The sequence below is a fragment of the Pyrgilauda ruficollis genome, unplaced genomic scaffold (assembly GCF_017590135.1).
Source record: "Pyrgilauda ruficollis isolate IOZ18807 unplaced genomic scaffold, ASM1759013v1 scaffold5, whole genome shotgun sequence".
Lineage (NCBI taxonomy): Eukaryota > Metazoa > Chordata > Aves > Passeriformes > Passeridae > Pyrgilauda > Pyrgilauda ruficollis.
In genome coordinates, this window is record NW_024526599.1 from 11,550,321 (window position 1) to 11,562,629 (window position 12,309).

Consider the following 12,309-nt stretch of genomic DNA (forward strand, 5'->3'; position numbering starts at 1 on the left):
AAGAGTTGGCTCATGGTGGACTGTGGACTTACATACTATACACAAAACTCTTTTTCTAGGAGATTTGTTAATTTTGCTTTTGGTGATCTGCAATGATTTTTGATCTCCCTAAAGACTTTCCATCAGTTGCACAGACAGACCCGGCTTATAGTTTTAATTTCATTGTCAAATAGATGGTTTTTCTCAATTCACTCATCTTTTACAAATCACTCAAGGCACAGTCATTCTTCTAGGAAATTTTTTTGGGGTGCTTGATCCTCTCAGGCTATGCTCATGTTAGCAAGTAGTAGGATCAAACAGAAACAGAGCTGTGGACTGGGGTATTTAACACATACATTATTGGGGCAAGTGTACTTCAGATGATGTCTAATTTAGGAAGCAAGGAGAGCCCTGGAAGAGTTGGGAACATCTCTGAGGAAGCACATACACTTCTCTTCATCCATTATAATGGCTTGTGCCATGTTCAAGCCCCGTGCCTTCATTGTCAGCAAGAGAGCCCCTTGGAACATCACCAGTACTTCAGCTGAAGAGAGCACCCCATTGGTGTCCTCTCATTCATCTGTGTGCTAAGAGCCTGACATTTATCTTGAACCTTGAGTCAAAAAGGGAGCAGAAAATGCTCCTTTCACTCCTTAAGAGACAGAAGTTCAAGGATGGAGGTGTTAATGGAAGACAGGCAGTGTGGGAAGCGGTGCAACCACTGAAGGAAGCTCTGAAGGACGGTGCTCTGGGGTGGGAAAGTGGCTCCTTATTCTGCCTCATCCCAGCTTTACCATATGATCTTTTCAAGACACCTGACTTGAGTCTCTGAGATTGTCATTGCTGAAGTGGTAAGTGCCCACACATTCCTGAAGCTGATGGGAGTTTGTTCTTGAAGGTACAAGCTTCAGGGAATGTTGCTTTTCTTATGTTAGGAAAAGGGGAAAATGTCAGCTAGGCTTGTCTTGTGTGTAGCAGCTGTTTAATCAAGACTTCCTAAAATCAAGTACCTGAGAACCAACATATTTCAGTTTAGATAGCCATCCACAATATCTTTAAGGATCATTTCATTATTTTTCAGTTTTCCTCTCCTTGTTCCTCTTTCAATGCTTTCTCCCTTTTTTTCCACTTCCATGGGGTGAAGTCTCCCACAAGGCTCTGTGTTCTTCCACACTACAGCCAGGGGATGTATAATAAACCTCTTCTTCTCTTGTCTTTATCAGAAAGCCTGTGCTGCAGAGGAAGATGGGAACAGTAAGATTATGGACTACAGCTGCCTGAGGTATTATGGTAGTATTTCATTACTGAAGTATTTTAATTGCGAGCCAAAATATTGCAGATTTTGTTTACTTTTGAAGTTGAAATTTTCCACTGTTTAATTTCCCTAAATAGCTTTAATGCTACGCAGTCTGAAAATGGTCTTAGATATCTGACACTGGCCATCCAAAATTAATTTAGGTGTCTTTCCTAATTTTTGCCACTTTACTGGTCTTAACAATAGACATAATAATAGAACATAACCATTAAGAAAATTTAAGTAATGTTAAAGTGTATGGTACTAGAGTAAACATTGTTTGAAAAATGGTTATAAAAGTAGAAATGTGTTCAAAAAAGACTGCTGAAGAATCCTAATTCTGGAACTAAAGAGCATTTTGGTTGGAATTTGTGTAGATATTCAATTCAGGAAAATTTTAATTTTTTGCTACAGACATTAAGATTTTGTAATACTGCAGTAAGAGCATAACAGATAGAACACAAGTACTACTGCTGAAAATATCCAGCATCTTTATTCAGGAGTTGTCTTTTCCAGTAAACATAAACAAAGTTTTTTACATGATTCTTGTTCAGAATAAAATTGCTCTTCATATACAGTGCTACAGTATTTGCTGACAATTATTGTGATCTTTAGCAAGTTTATACCTGGATTTCACTGTTTCAAAGGTAGTGATGGGGAGGAATAAGCAATCAGCTAAACCCTTCAGCCTCTTTTAGTGCTGTAAGGTCAAATGTATGAACACACTGCTCTTGGAATAGTGATCTGCCCATGCTGATGCACTCTCAGGTTTGGATTGCAGTGACAATGAGGTTTTGGGCAATGTCATACCTGTTCGTGTACACAAGTGACATAACCCAATCAAGATACCCCTGGTGACTCAGAAACTTTGGAGTTTGATGATGAAATAAGTCTCAGTTTTGTAAACATCACTGTTTTCCACAGTGGCACATGCTTGTCGGTTAGCATTTTGTCAGGGCTGCTTTTAATGTGTCTGTAAGGGATTTTTACTGTATGTGTTTACAGTCCTTGCTCCTTGTCAATTAGAGGAGACACTGCAACTTAGTAGGCTCATGCACAGATTTTTATAGGATGTCAGAACAAAATGATTTTTTATTGATGAAGGGTCTAACAAGTTGTGCTTTTTGTTATGTCACACTAAACAATATGAGGAGCATGTTAAAAAGCTCACTAGAAGGCAAAGACTAGGAGAAATGATTTAAAGCTACATTATCCTGTTTCTAATTCCTTTTTTTCTTCCTGCGGAAATGTAATTGCAAGAGGCTGGGAGAAAGGATTGGAGCATTGGCTTCTATGTCAGCCTTGAAGAGAGTCATAAAGTCTCTTTTATGGGTTTCTCTCTAGACTACTTCTACTTTGCCAAATTAGAGGAGACAATATGACAATCTTAGCTAGCTCTGATCTTACATCTTAATTTGAAAACTCAGCAGCAACATCAATGCCCAACTTTAGGGGATATGAGGAAATATTTCTGAATTTAAACAATTTCCCATCGACCTGCAGTAAAGACCTTTTTTACAATTGTCGGCACATTGCTTTAAAGACTTCCTCTCCCCCAGTTTTATAGGTTTTGATAATAAATATTCTGGATATCTAATGTCTGTCTCAGTTAAGCTGTCTGGTAGATCCTAGATATAGGAATCAAATATGCATCTGGAAGATTGAAACTGTAAGTTGTACTGAAATTTTTCTGAATTGACTACAGCAAAGATTAAGCACTAGAAATTATAAGTCTGTGAAGCAGTTGAAGATTTTTCTTCATTATAATTTGCTGAGGACTAGCCCTGGCTGTTTTACATATTTTGAATTATTTTAAACTATTATATATATATATATGTTTTACACCCCAGAAACCTTACAGTACTGTGCATCACCCATTCCTTAACATTTCCTGGCATCACTTAATAAAACTCCTGTAGATGCAGCATGCTGCTGGCACTGGTGTACCTTGGTCATGACCTGGAAGGACCACCCACTCCTGTAAGAGAGAGGGTAAGTCTGTCTCTATGCTAATTTGATTTTAGACCTCCTTTGAAGAAAAAGTATGTGTGTCCTTCAGCCAGCTTCAGTCTGGGCTGAGGTGCTTCTGTGGTGCAAGTTTAGGTCTTCAGGAGCCATTTATAGCTGTGTGTATAAGGCAGAGGGTATTTTGTGTCTGTAGGTGAGAAGGAGAAGGGAAATGTTTATTGGTGCTTTTGTTTCCGTTTCGAGTTGAAGAAACCCCAGATATTTTGCCACTTCTATTTGAAAAAATATTAAAGAAACATAAAAGCATTAGTATTAGCAAAATGAATTTTTAGTTAATGAGATGTGCTTGGTCACTATGAAAGGAAAAATGTAATATCCTATTACATATAAATCTACGTGTACTTTTTAAAGATCTAAATAATTTTATTTGCCACAAAAAAAAGCACTTGCAATTAGGAATGAAAATGCAGTAAGTCAACGAAGAGAAAATAAATTTATTGAAGTGACTTTGCAAATCACAGTTAATTGAGCCACAAACAAAGCAGCAAATAAAGGAAATAATGTGGTAATTGGAACCCTTATCCCTTATTGGCATAGATTATGGCTTGCTATCTTTTAGCAGTATTAAATCATTGCATGTGAATGTTGCCAAAAAACTCTTCATTTCCTTTTAGTGACTTCTTACTGCCCTCAGTTGAAGTTTAATAGAAAAGGAAGGACATGATGTAGTTTTAATGACAGGAAACTCATGGCTTCCAAATGAATAAATTCCATCACTGGCTGCCACAAAGTGTGCTAATTATTTCCTTTGATAAATTAAAAGCCGTAAAAGTCCAAAGTATATAGCATGTGGTTTACAGTTATAGTCTGCCTGTCTGCATTATTGAAAGTTCATATAAACCTCATTATTTTAATTTAATAAACATTATAATTATTTTTTACACCAGTAGGCTATATAGAAAGCACATGTTGAAGACAAACTTGTCTGACAGAAGCTGAAATAGCCCACAAACAGAATAAGCAAGAAACATGATGTGTCATGTGTCATGATAGCTCTGGTTTCCTATGATACTTTCAAATGAGCAGATGCTTATTTTTTTTAGTTTTATAAACAAGAGAGTAGTGACTAGCTTTATCCTGTAAAAGAGTATCTCATTCTGCAAAGTGTGCTTTGATGAATGATACAGTCCCTTGCATTTTACAACAGAATCTGAGAAAACTTGGGAAAAGTCTAGGGAAACATGGAGAGGGAAATGGAGGTTTTAGAATAAACATTGCAGGGAAAAAAAGAAAAAAACCCCAAAACCCACCAAAAACAAAACCAAAAAACCCTCCTATTTTATCTAAAAGAATTAAAGATGTCCAACAATGCTGAAAAATAACCAGGGATGGTTTGGTGCTGTTTGGTGGTTTTTTTTTTTTGGTTTTTTTTTTTTTTTTTGTCCAAAAAAGACCATATCCAATGACAGAATGAGAGCCTGAATATTTTTAAGGACTATTGTACTAATGACATTCAGGCCTGGTCAGTCCCTCATGGGATTAGACTTTTACCTTAATGCAAAAAAACTCAAAACAAAACAAAGACCGAAGAAACTGAAGAATGAGTAACAAAGCCAGTTTTTATAGGTTATGAAAGCTCATTTTGGCTTATTGTTCTAAAACATTTTCAATGGCAAATACTTTACTTTCAGGATATTCAGACAACACCGTAAAAGAAATCTGCTGCAATGCCAAGTCTTTTGCTGTGTCCTGATCTAATACACCTGACTACAGCTGTAAAGTGACTCAAATGCACTTTTAAAATAAAAAAAAAATTTAGATGGGCTACATGCTAATTTTGCTAAGTGTATTCCTTTGGTAATGAGACTAGGAGTTTCTGGAGACACAAGGCAGAAATGGCATGCCAGAACAGAGGGCATAGGTTTGTACAGCAAATATTTGGAACCAGCAGGAGAATGAACAGAAGTAGGTCTGACAGGACTAGGAAAAAGCAAACGACAGGCAAACCATTCTGCCCTCTCAATTTAAAATGCTTGTTAAAGAAAGCAACCACAGATACTGATTGAAATGACAGGAACTGGAGCACATATTGTTTTTCCACTGTATCTAGTAAAACACATTGCAGAGGTGGGTATGCACAGATACCTGTGTCCTGCTGTGGGACAGCTGCAGCTGCCAAATGACTGATCCCTGTGACTCATGATGCTACAGCTCATATCAGAGAGCTCATTTGTGCTGTTTATTGATCTATGCTGTCCCTAGACAGCAAATTTTGTCAAATCAAACCCTATTGACCAGCATGAATACGTAACTGGTCTGGCTTGCTTGTGCTGGAAGTAGCTTTTCTGCAAATAGGTAGAGACCTCTGGCTATGCATGTCTTTGATCAATTCAGTAGTTCAGTGCAAAACTAAGAATGTGTCTCCCTAGTTTGTAGAAGTGTATACCTAAATTTTCTGAAGCAATTCAGACTTGCATGTGCTACAGGGAGGAGGTCAAATTGCAGTGATGCTGACTTGGTGCTGTAATGATTTGATATTTCAGCAAGAACTCATCCATTTTAAAATGATTGACACTTCATCTTATGGGGAAAGATGTAAATATCTGTGAGAAAAGGAAAAAAGAAAACTAAAGTACCTGACTTTATGAGAAAGTGCTCAAGTCAATTTCTGAGAAATGTTATTTTGCCTTTTGGTGGACTGACATGGAAATATCTTTAATCTTTTGTTTGATGTGTTGGCACTTTTTTGTCATTTCATTGTTACATGGTAATATGAAAAATGATTTTGAGGAAATAGATAGAGTAAGAAGTTTTCTGAATCTTTCCTTTTTAGCTGAAAGGGAGGTTGAGAAAGAACTGGGGGCAGTGTTCTAATATCCTTGCAGAAATAATTGGTGTTGCAAGGAAGTGTAGGAGGGTGAGTTCTTCCACATTGCAATATATTGCAGCCTCAGGAGTACTTAACTGTACCATGCATTATACTTGAGGCATACTTAATTGAAAAGAGCTAAAAAAAGTATATTTGTAATACCAAATTTATAGTAACACTTGCAAGAATGTCACCTCGAAGAGGGGCACACTCCCATTACATCTGGATGTCACTATTTCTTTGTGATAACAAACCTATTAAAAATAGAATAACGGACTATTAACAGCATAGTAAGGTCAAATCAAATGCAAAATAAAAATATCATAGTAAACTGTGACAAGATTGTAGTGTACAAATTACTGCTGACTAACAGTTAAAGGACCTGTCATAGACTTGCTATGTCTGTGGTACAAAATTTAGCAGAGATATAGTAGCACTTTTTTGGTTTTTATTATAAAGGCATATTAGCGCCCACTTGGAAAATGCAAACACACATTAACCAGGTAAAGGAATTCTGCTCCTTTCCTCTTCCTTTTTTTTTTTTTTCATTAGTGAGAAGAAGATAAGATTACTGCTTTTTAGAGATTATTTGCTTAGTTGATTTTTTTCTTCTGTAATCATAATAAATCTGCTTATAACTGAAAATGACTCTCATGACAGATAATTATGCATATTTTCATGGGATCTTGCTGGAAGAATAATTAACTTTTTTATAGACGCCATTGTGAAACTATCTGTAGAGACCAAAATACATTGTAAGAGTTTTCCTTAAAATACTAAAGGTACTTAAACATCTGATTAATATTAGCAGCATGGAGTAGAAATATTTTGTTTTAATTAGTTTCATTGTCTCTTTATTATTTCCTCTTGTAGTCTTGTAATTGTTCTTAAATTAATGATGTGTATTTTGTGCCCTACATTTTATAGGATTTTTCTCTTTGATAACATATTTTTACATGTAGAACCATGTGATCTGCATTTGTACCATGTGTAGAAAAACTGTTGTCTGCAAGTTGTGTTGAAATATTAGAAAAATAAAGGCTTTTCTACAGTCTTGGAATTCAAAGGCAACAGCAATGGACATAATATTGAAGGAGCAGCTAGATGGGGAAAGGCAAGGTTGCTGTGAAAATCCTTCTGTTTTACAATTTATCAGAGGCTAAGGGGCCTAAGAGAGCTGGACAAGACTATGACCAAATGAATACGTGTCCTGTCACTTCCTGGCTTCTCAGTCAGAAGCATATAAGAGTTACCTCTCTGTGAAAATTTACTGCATTTGACTATGAGAAACAGGGGGAGGAGGGGCTGTGGTTTCTTTATATACCTGCAGGAGGTCAGTGTAAGCGACAGTGATGAAATTCGCTCCTTGAATTTTCAGGGCTGTTTACAGCTCATGTGGTACAGCACCACAGCATGTGTGGCTGAGAATATGACACAAGACCTCTCTGATGTTCTGGGGTAATGTAAAACCGTGTTCAAATGTTTTATTTTGCTTAGGCACTAGAAGAGTTCTTGATTTAAGACTATAAATCAAATGCTCTTCTATACTCCAAGCATGTCATTGGCATTCCCTGGAGAGTCAGTTGTGGCTTCTTGGTTTCAGGTTGTAAGAAGCAGTAATTTTTTGGGGGCAGTGGGATTACTTCTGCTCTATCCAAAGGGCACAGAGCAGGGAGATGGCAGGACTCTGGTGTGTTTTGTGACACAGTTTACCTGTCAAAGGAGAGGTGATTAAAGTCGGTCTTGATACATCATTGCTGCTTGGCAGAATAGGATAGCACACTATTTTCTCATTGCTAGGTGTCATGGCCAACATAGGCCACTGTAAAGCTGTAGATGTAGTTACCACCATAAAAATGTTAAATGGCTGAATTTGTTGAAATATGGTGTTTCTTATTGTCACAATGTTTTATCTGTTTTTATCGGATTTCTTTCAAGTGAGTAAGGGAGCTAAATAATATTGTTATCCTATATAATGTTTCCATCACCATGAGGTGGGAAAGCACAAGGGTTAAATATCAAATGAGCTGCTTGAAGCTCTAATTTGAAATCCCATCAGGGTCACTTGTTTACTAGCACTAATAGTTAACTAGTGCACAGCCTTTAAATTACTGCTTATTACAGAGGTGCTGTTCACACCACTGTGCTTAAGGACCTGTCAGCATTTCCAGTGGAAGTCTCTGTTAACAAAGGCTTATGACTTTGTCATGAATATTTGCTCTGAAACTTGCCAAATGTCATCTCAGGTTAGAAGCAGATTATTTCCTTTTTTGGAGACTGCTTGGCTAGGGTGAGGAATAAATTAGTTTTCAAATTGTTTTGAAATCCAGAAGAACTGCCTGTAATGTTTCTCCACTACCACACTTTACTGTATTGAAAATAATGCAAGTGAGGGGGATTCTGGGACACTGGGGCAAGGAAAGTGTGTAATACAGTGAAAAAAATTAACATACAAGTTGTTTTGTTGCAGCTTTGCAGTGGATTCTGTGGTGGTAACAAGGCACACTGACAATTTTTTGTAGCTTTTGCACAATATTGTTGAAGCTTTGGCTATTAGAATTTTGGTCTTTTGATACTTCAGTTTACTTCTTCATATTGACCTTTTTAATCTCATTTACTTAACCTAGCAACTGTGGTGGCTTGGGTTTGATTCTTAGCTGTCCATCAATATTTCTGTAGCCCCAGACCTGTAATATAAACAAACTTGGGTCTCATTGTCCCATCAGAAATGGTTTCCCTCAGCTGCCTACCAATCCCCAGAGTCTGGTCAGATGCAGAGGATGTGAGAGCTGTTCCAAGACCTCAGCTTTAGTGCTGCAAATGACACCCAGAATTCTCTGACTGAAGCACTGTTATTTTGGGGGAATTTCCTCTTGCTTTTCAGAAAATAGGTGATTTCTTACACTTTTCTTTGCTACTGATCTATATTCAAGGAATACTTCATTTCTCCAGAACACAACACAGAGCTTTTAATGGTGGACTGTTTTATGACAGAATGACTTTCATTTTATTGTTGATACACTGGGGGATGTTTCTTTCCTTTAGTTTTGTTTTTCTTTTTTAATTTTTCTTGAAAAATAAATGTACCTAAACTCCAGAGTTTTAAACTTTGTTAAATTTTGTTGACTTTTTTCTGTTGGAGCTACCTGAATACTTCATGAATCAAATTAGTGTCTTCCTTGATGTCATGTGTTAAATTGTACTAAAACTGGGCAGATAACAACTTCAAACTTTCAAAGGTCTTTTGATTTTCTTTTTCTTTTTCTTTTTCTTTTTCTTTTTTTTCTTTTTCTTTTTCTTTTTCTTTTTCTTTTTCTTTTTCTTTTTCTTTTTCTTTTTCTTTTTCTTTTTCTTTTTCTTTTTTTTCTTTGTGTACTGCTTTTATATTTTCAGAACTCACTTTGTGCTCAAGCACACATAAAAAGATTACTGTTTTGGAGATTTCAATTAACATTTTTGAGAAATCTGTAAATCTGCATTTTGAGAAATAGTTGAGCATGCTGCAGTTCCATATGGTTATCTTCAGCTCCATAGTTTGTGATGCATTTTTTTTTTTTTTTTGCTGGAACAGATTCAGGTTTTGAGGTACAATATTTCCACAGCACTATTATTCATGCTTTCTTGTTCACAGCTACACTGTGTCTTATTCAGCAGCCTTATGTCTCTTGCTGTCTGCTTGTAGGTGTTAGCCAGGAAAAAAGATGCACGTGCTAATAATTTTTTTTTTCCTGGAGGAAAATATACAAGCATAAATTTCACCAAATTGTCTTTTATTTATGGAGGGAAAGCATCTATTGCAAGTAAATATAATTTTATCTCTGTATTTTGCAAAAGATCGAAAGAAGTTAATGGAATAAATATGCAAATTCACTAAATAATCACTCAGAAATCTGAGTGAAACATCAGTGTGAAAACAAGGTCTAAAGGAAAGTAAATATGACAGTTTTAAAATTAGTTTTGACATATGATAGTAATAGTTATGTAAGCTGGGGAAAGGCAAGGTCATATTCAAAACTAGGGAGTAAAAAGTCTGAACTAACAGGCCAATGGCCTTGCATATGTTGGGGATTTTTGACATTAGAAACATTACAGGGGCAGGAAGATAAGAAAGAAAATTTCGAGTCTTATTTATTATTTTTTAGGTAATAAGATATGCAAGAAATAGAAAGTAAGTTGGAAAAGCACAATGCACAATTATTCCTCCATGTTATGCGTTCGTTAAACTGAACAGGAATGCTTACAGTAAACCAAGGTGACTGTTGATCAGATGTAGATTATTAAAGCTGAAAAGCAGAATGAAAATGAACTGTAGGATGTTGCAATGGAGGCTTAAAAGGACGTGGAAAACCAATCTAAGGTAAAGATACCCTGAAGCATCAGGGCTATTGGGCATTGTTCATCAATATTCTAATCTATGATTTGGGGAATATTATTTTAACCCCTCGCCTTCACCATGCACATCTGTGTAGAATTCTTCCACTGGGCTTCTGAGCACATCATGCACACTCATGCTGTCCCCAGTGTGAGTGCAAAGCTAACGATGTTGATTCATTGTTGTGCTGATAATGCCCAATTCAGAAAAAAAAAATTAACCTCGAAAACCAGTAAATTTATTTTCCTTCGAAATCTTTGTACCACATGCAGATGTTAATTATTTCCTATACGACTTGTGTCATTTGGGTGAAGAATCCATGTGTGCCTTCCATGACCCCAAGCAGTTGTTAGCTGCAACAGAGAAACAGGACTTCAGAGGGAGTAGCTAACCTTCACTGACTGGCCTGTCAGCCAGAGAATGATACAGAGCACCTTCAAAAGGTCCCCTAAGTAATGAGCACTAAGGAGGGTTATAATGGGCCCATCATTAGCTCCAGCTAATATTTTGACCTAATGCCCACATATACTACAGGTGTCATGCGGGGCCACCATAGGATTAATCTGCAGGATACTTTGTGGTTATATGATGACAACACATTTCTTCAGCATGTTTCTTGACTTGTAAACCTTTATATATGTGTTTTATAAAATGCAAGTAAACTATGACCTCTTGCAAATATTTTTAAATTCTTTCCTTGACTTTTCCTTGGTCTACAGTGACCAACGAAACCAAGTAAATAGCCATATAAAAGAGAAAATAAATGGCAAGATGTTAAAAGCTTACCCTCTAACAAGGATGTAACAAAATAGAAATACAGCTACTAAAAAACTCACCCTTTCTCCTACTTTGTGTTCTTCCTTTAAATTGATTGTTTGTTTGTTTGTTTTGACCTTTTGTGTGCATGTGTTTTAGTTCCACCCCCCACCCCCCAAATCCTGTTACTAGTTACAATTTTGAAAAGGATGAGACTTATGCAATAATTGTGCACTTCTTCAGACTTGTGCGCTTCTGCAAGTGTTTTTGTGAGTCTCTTGTACACTTATTCCCTGCCTTCCATGAAGAGTTTATTTCATGATAAAGACCTTCTTTTACACCGCTCCCTAATGTGTTTAGTTTTTATTTCACTAAATTTATTCACTTGCTCCTTCAAAGTGTTGGACATTGTTGCCTTCTCACTTGATAGTTAAGGATCCCACTCATTGTGTTTGCTACGGATCTACCTTCTCAGAAGTTACAGCTCTGCTTCCTTTTGTTTTGGTAGTATCTTTACATCATTTCCCAAGGAATAGCAGTCACTTTGTGGGGTGAACTGAGTGAAATTTATATAATTTATATGCTGAACCAGATCTAGGCACAAATTCATCCATTTGCCTGCACTCCTATCAACATGGTAAAGACAGTTACATTTTGAGACATTTTTGTTTTCTTAACCTGTGCAGTCGAGCTGCTGAGTGAATTTCATGTGATTATAATTTGAAAATCATACTGTAGAATACATCAAATATGAAGACAATTTGCACAGTTTTTGCCCAAAGAGACATTGGCACTCTATGATCAGCTCATTTAGTAATTGGATATTCAATTAAAGAAAAGACAATATTTGACTGATAAGTATTTACTTTTAAAATCCTTGCACAGATGCATCTCCACCCCCACCATCCACAGCTCTGTGGCTTTGTCTTCCTGTATCGCTTGTATAAAAAATGCTTGCATCCAAAATGTTGGGTGTCATTTAATCTTACGAAGGTGAAGGAACAAAGATTTTGCATTCATGTTGAAACATCAGAAATGTCTAATAAGATGGTGAAAAACACAAGTTATTTA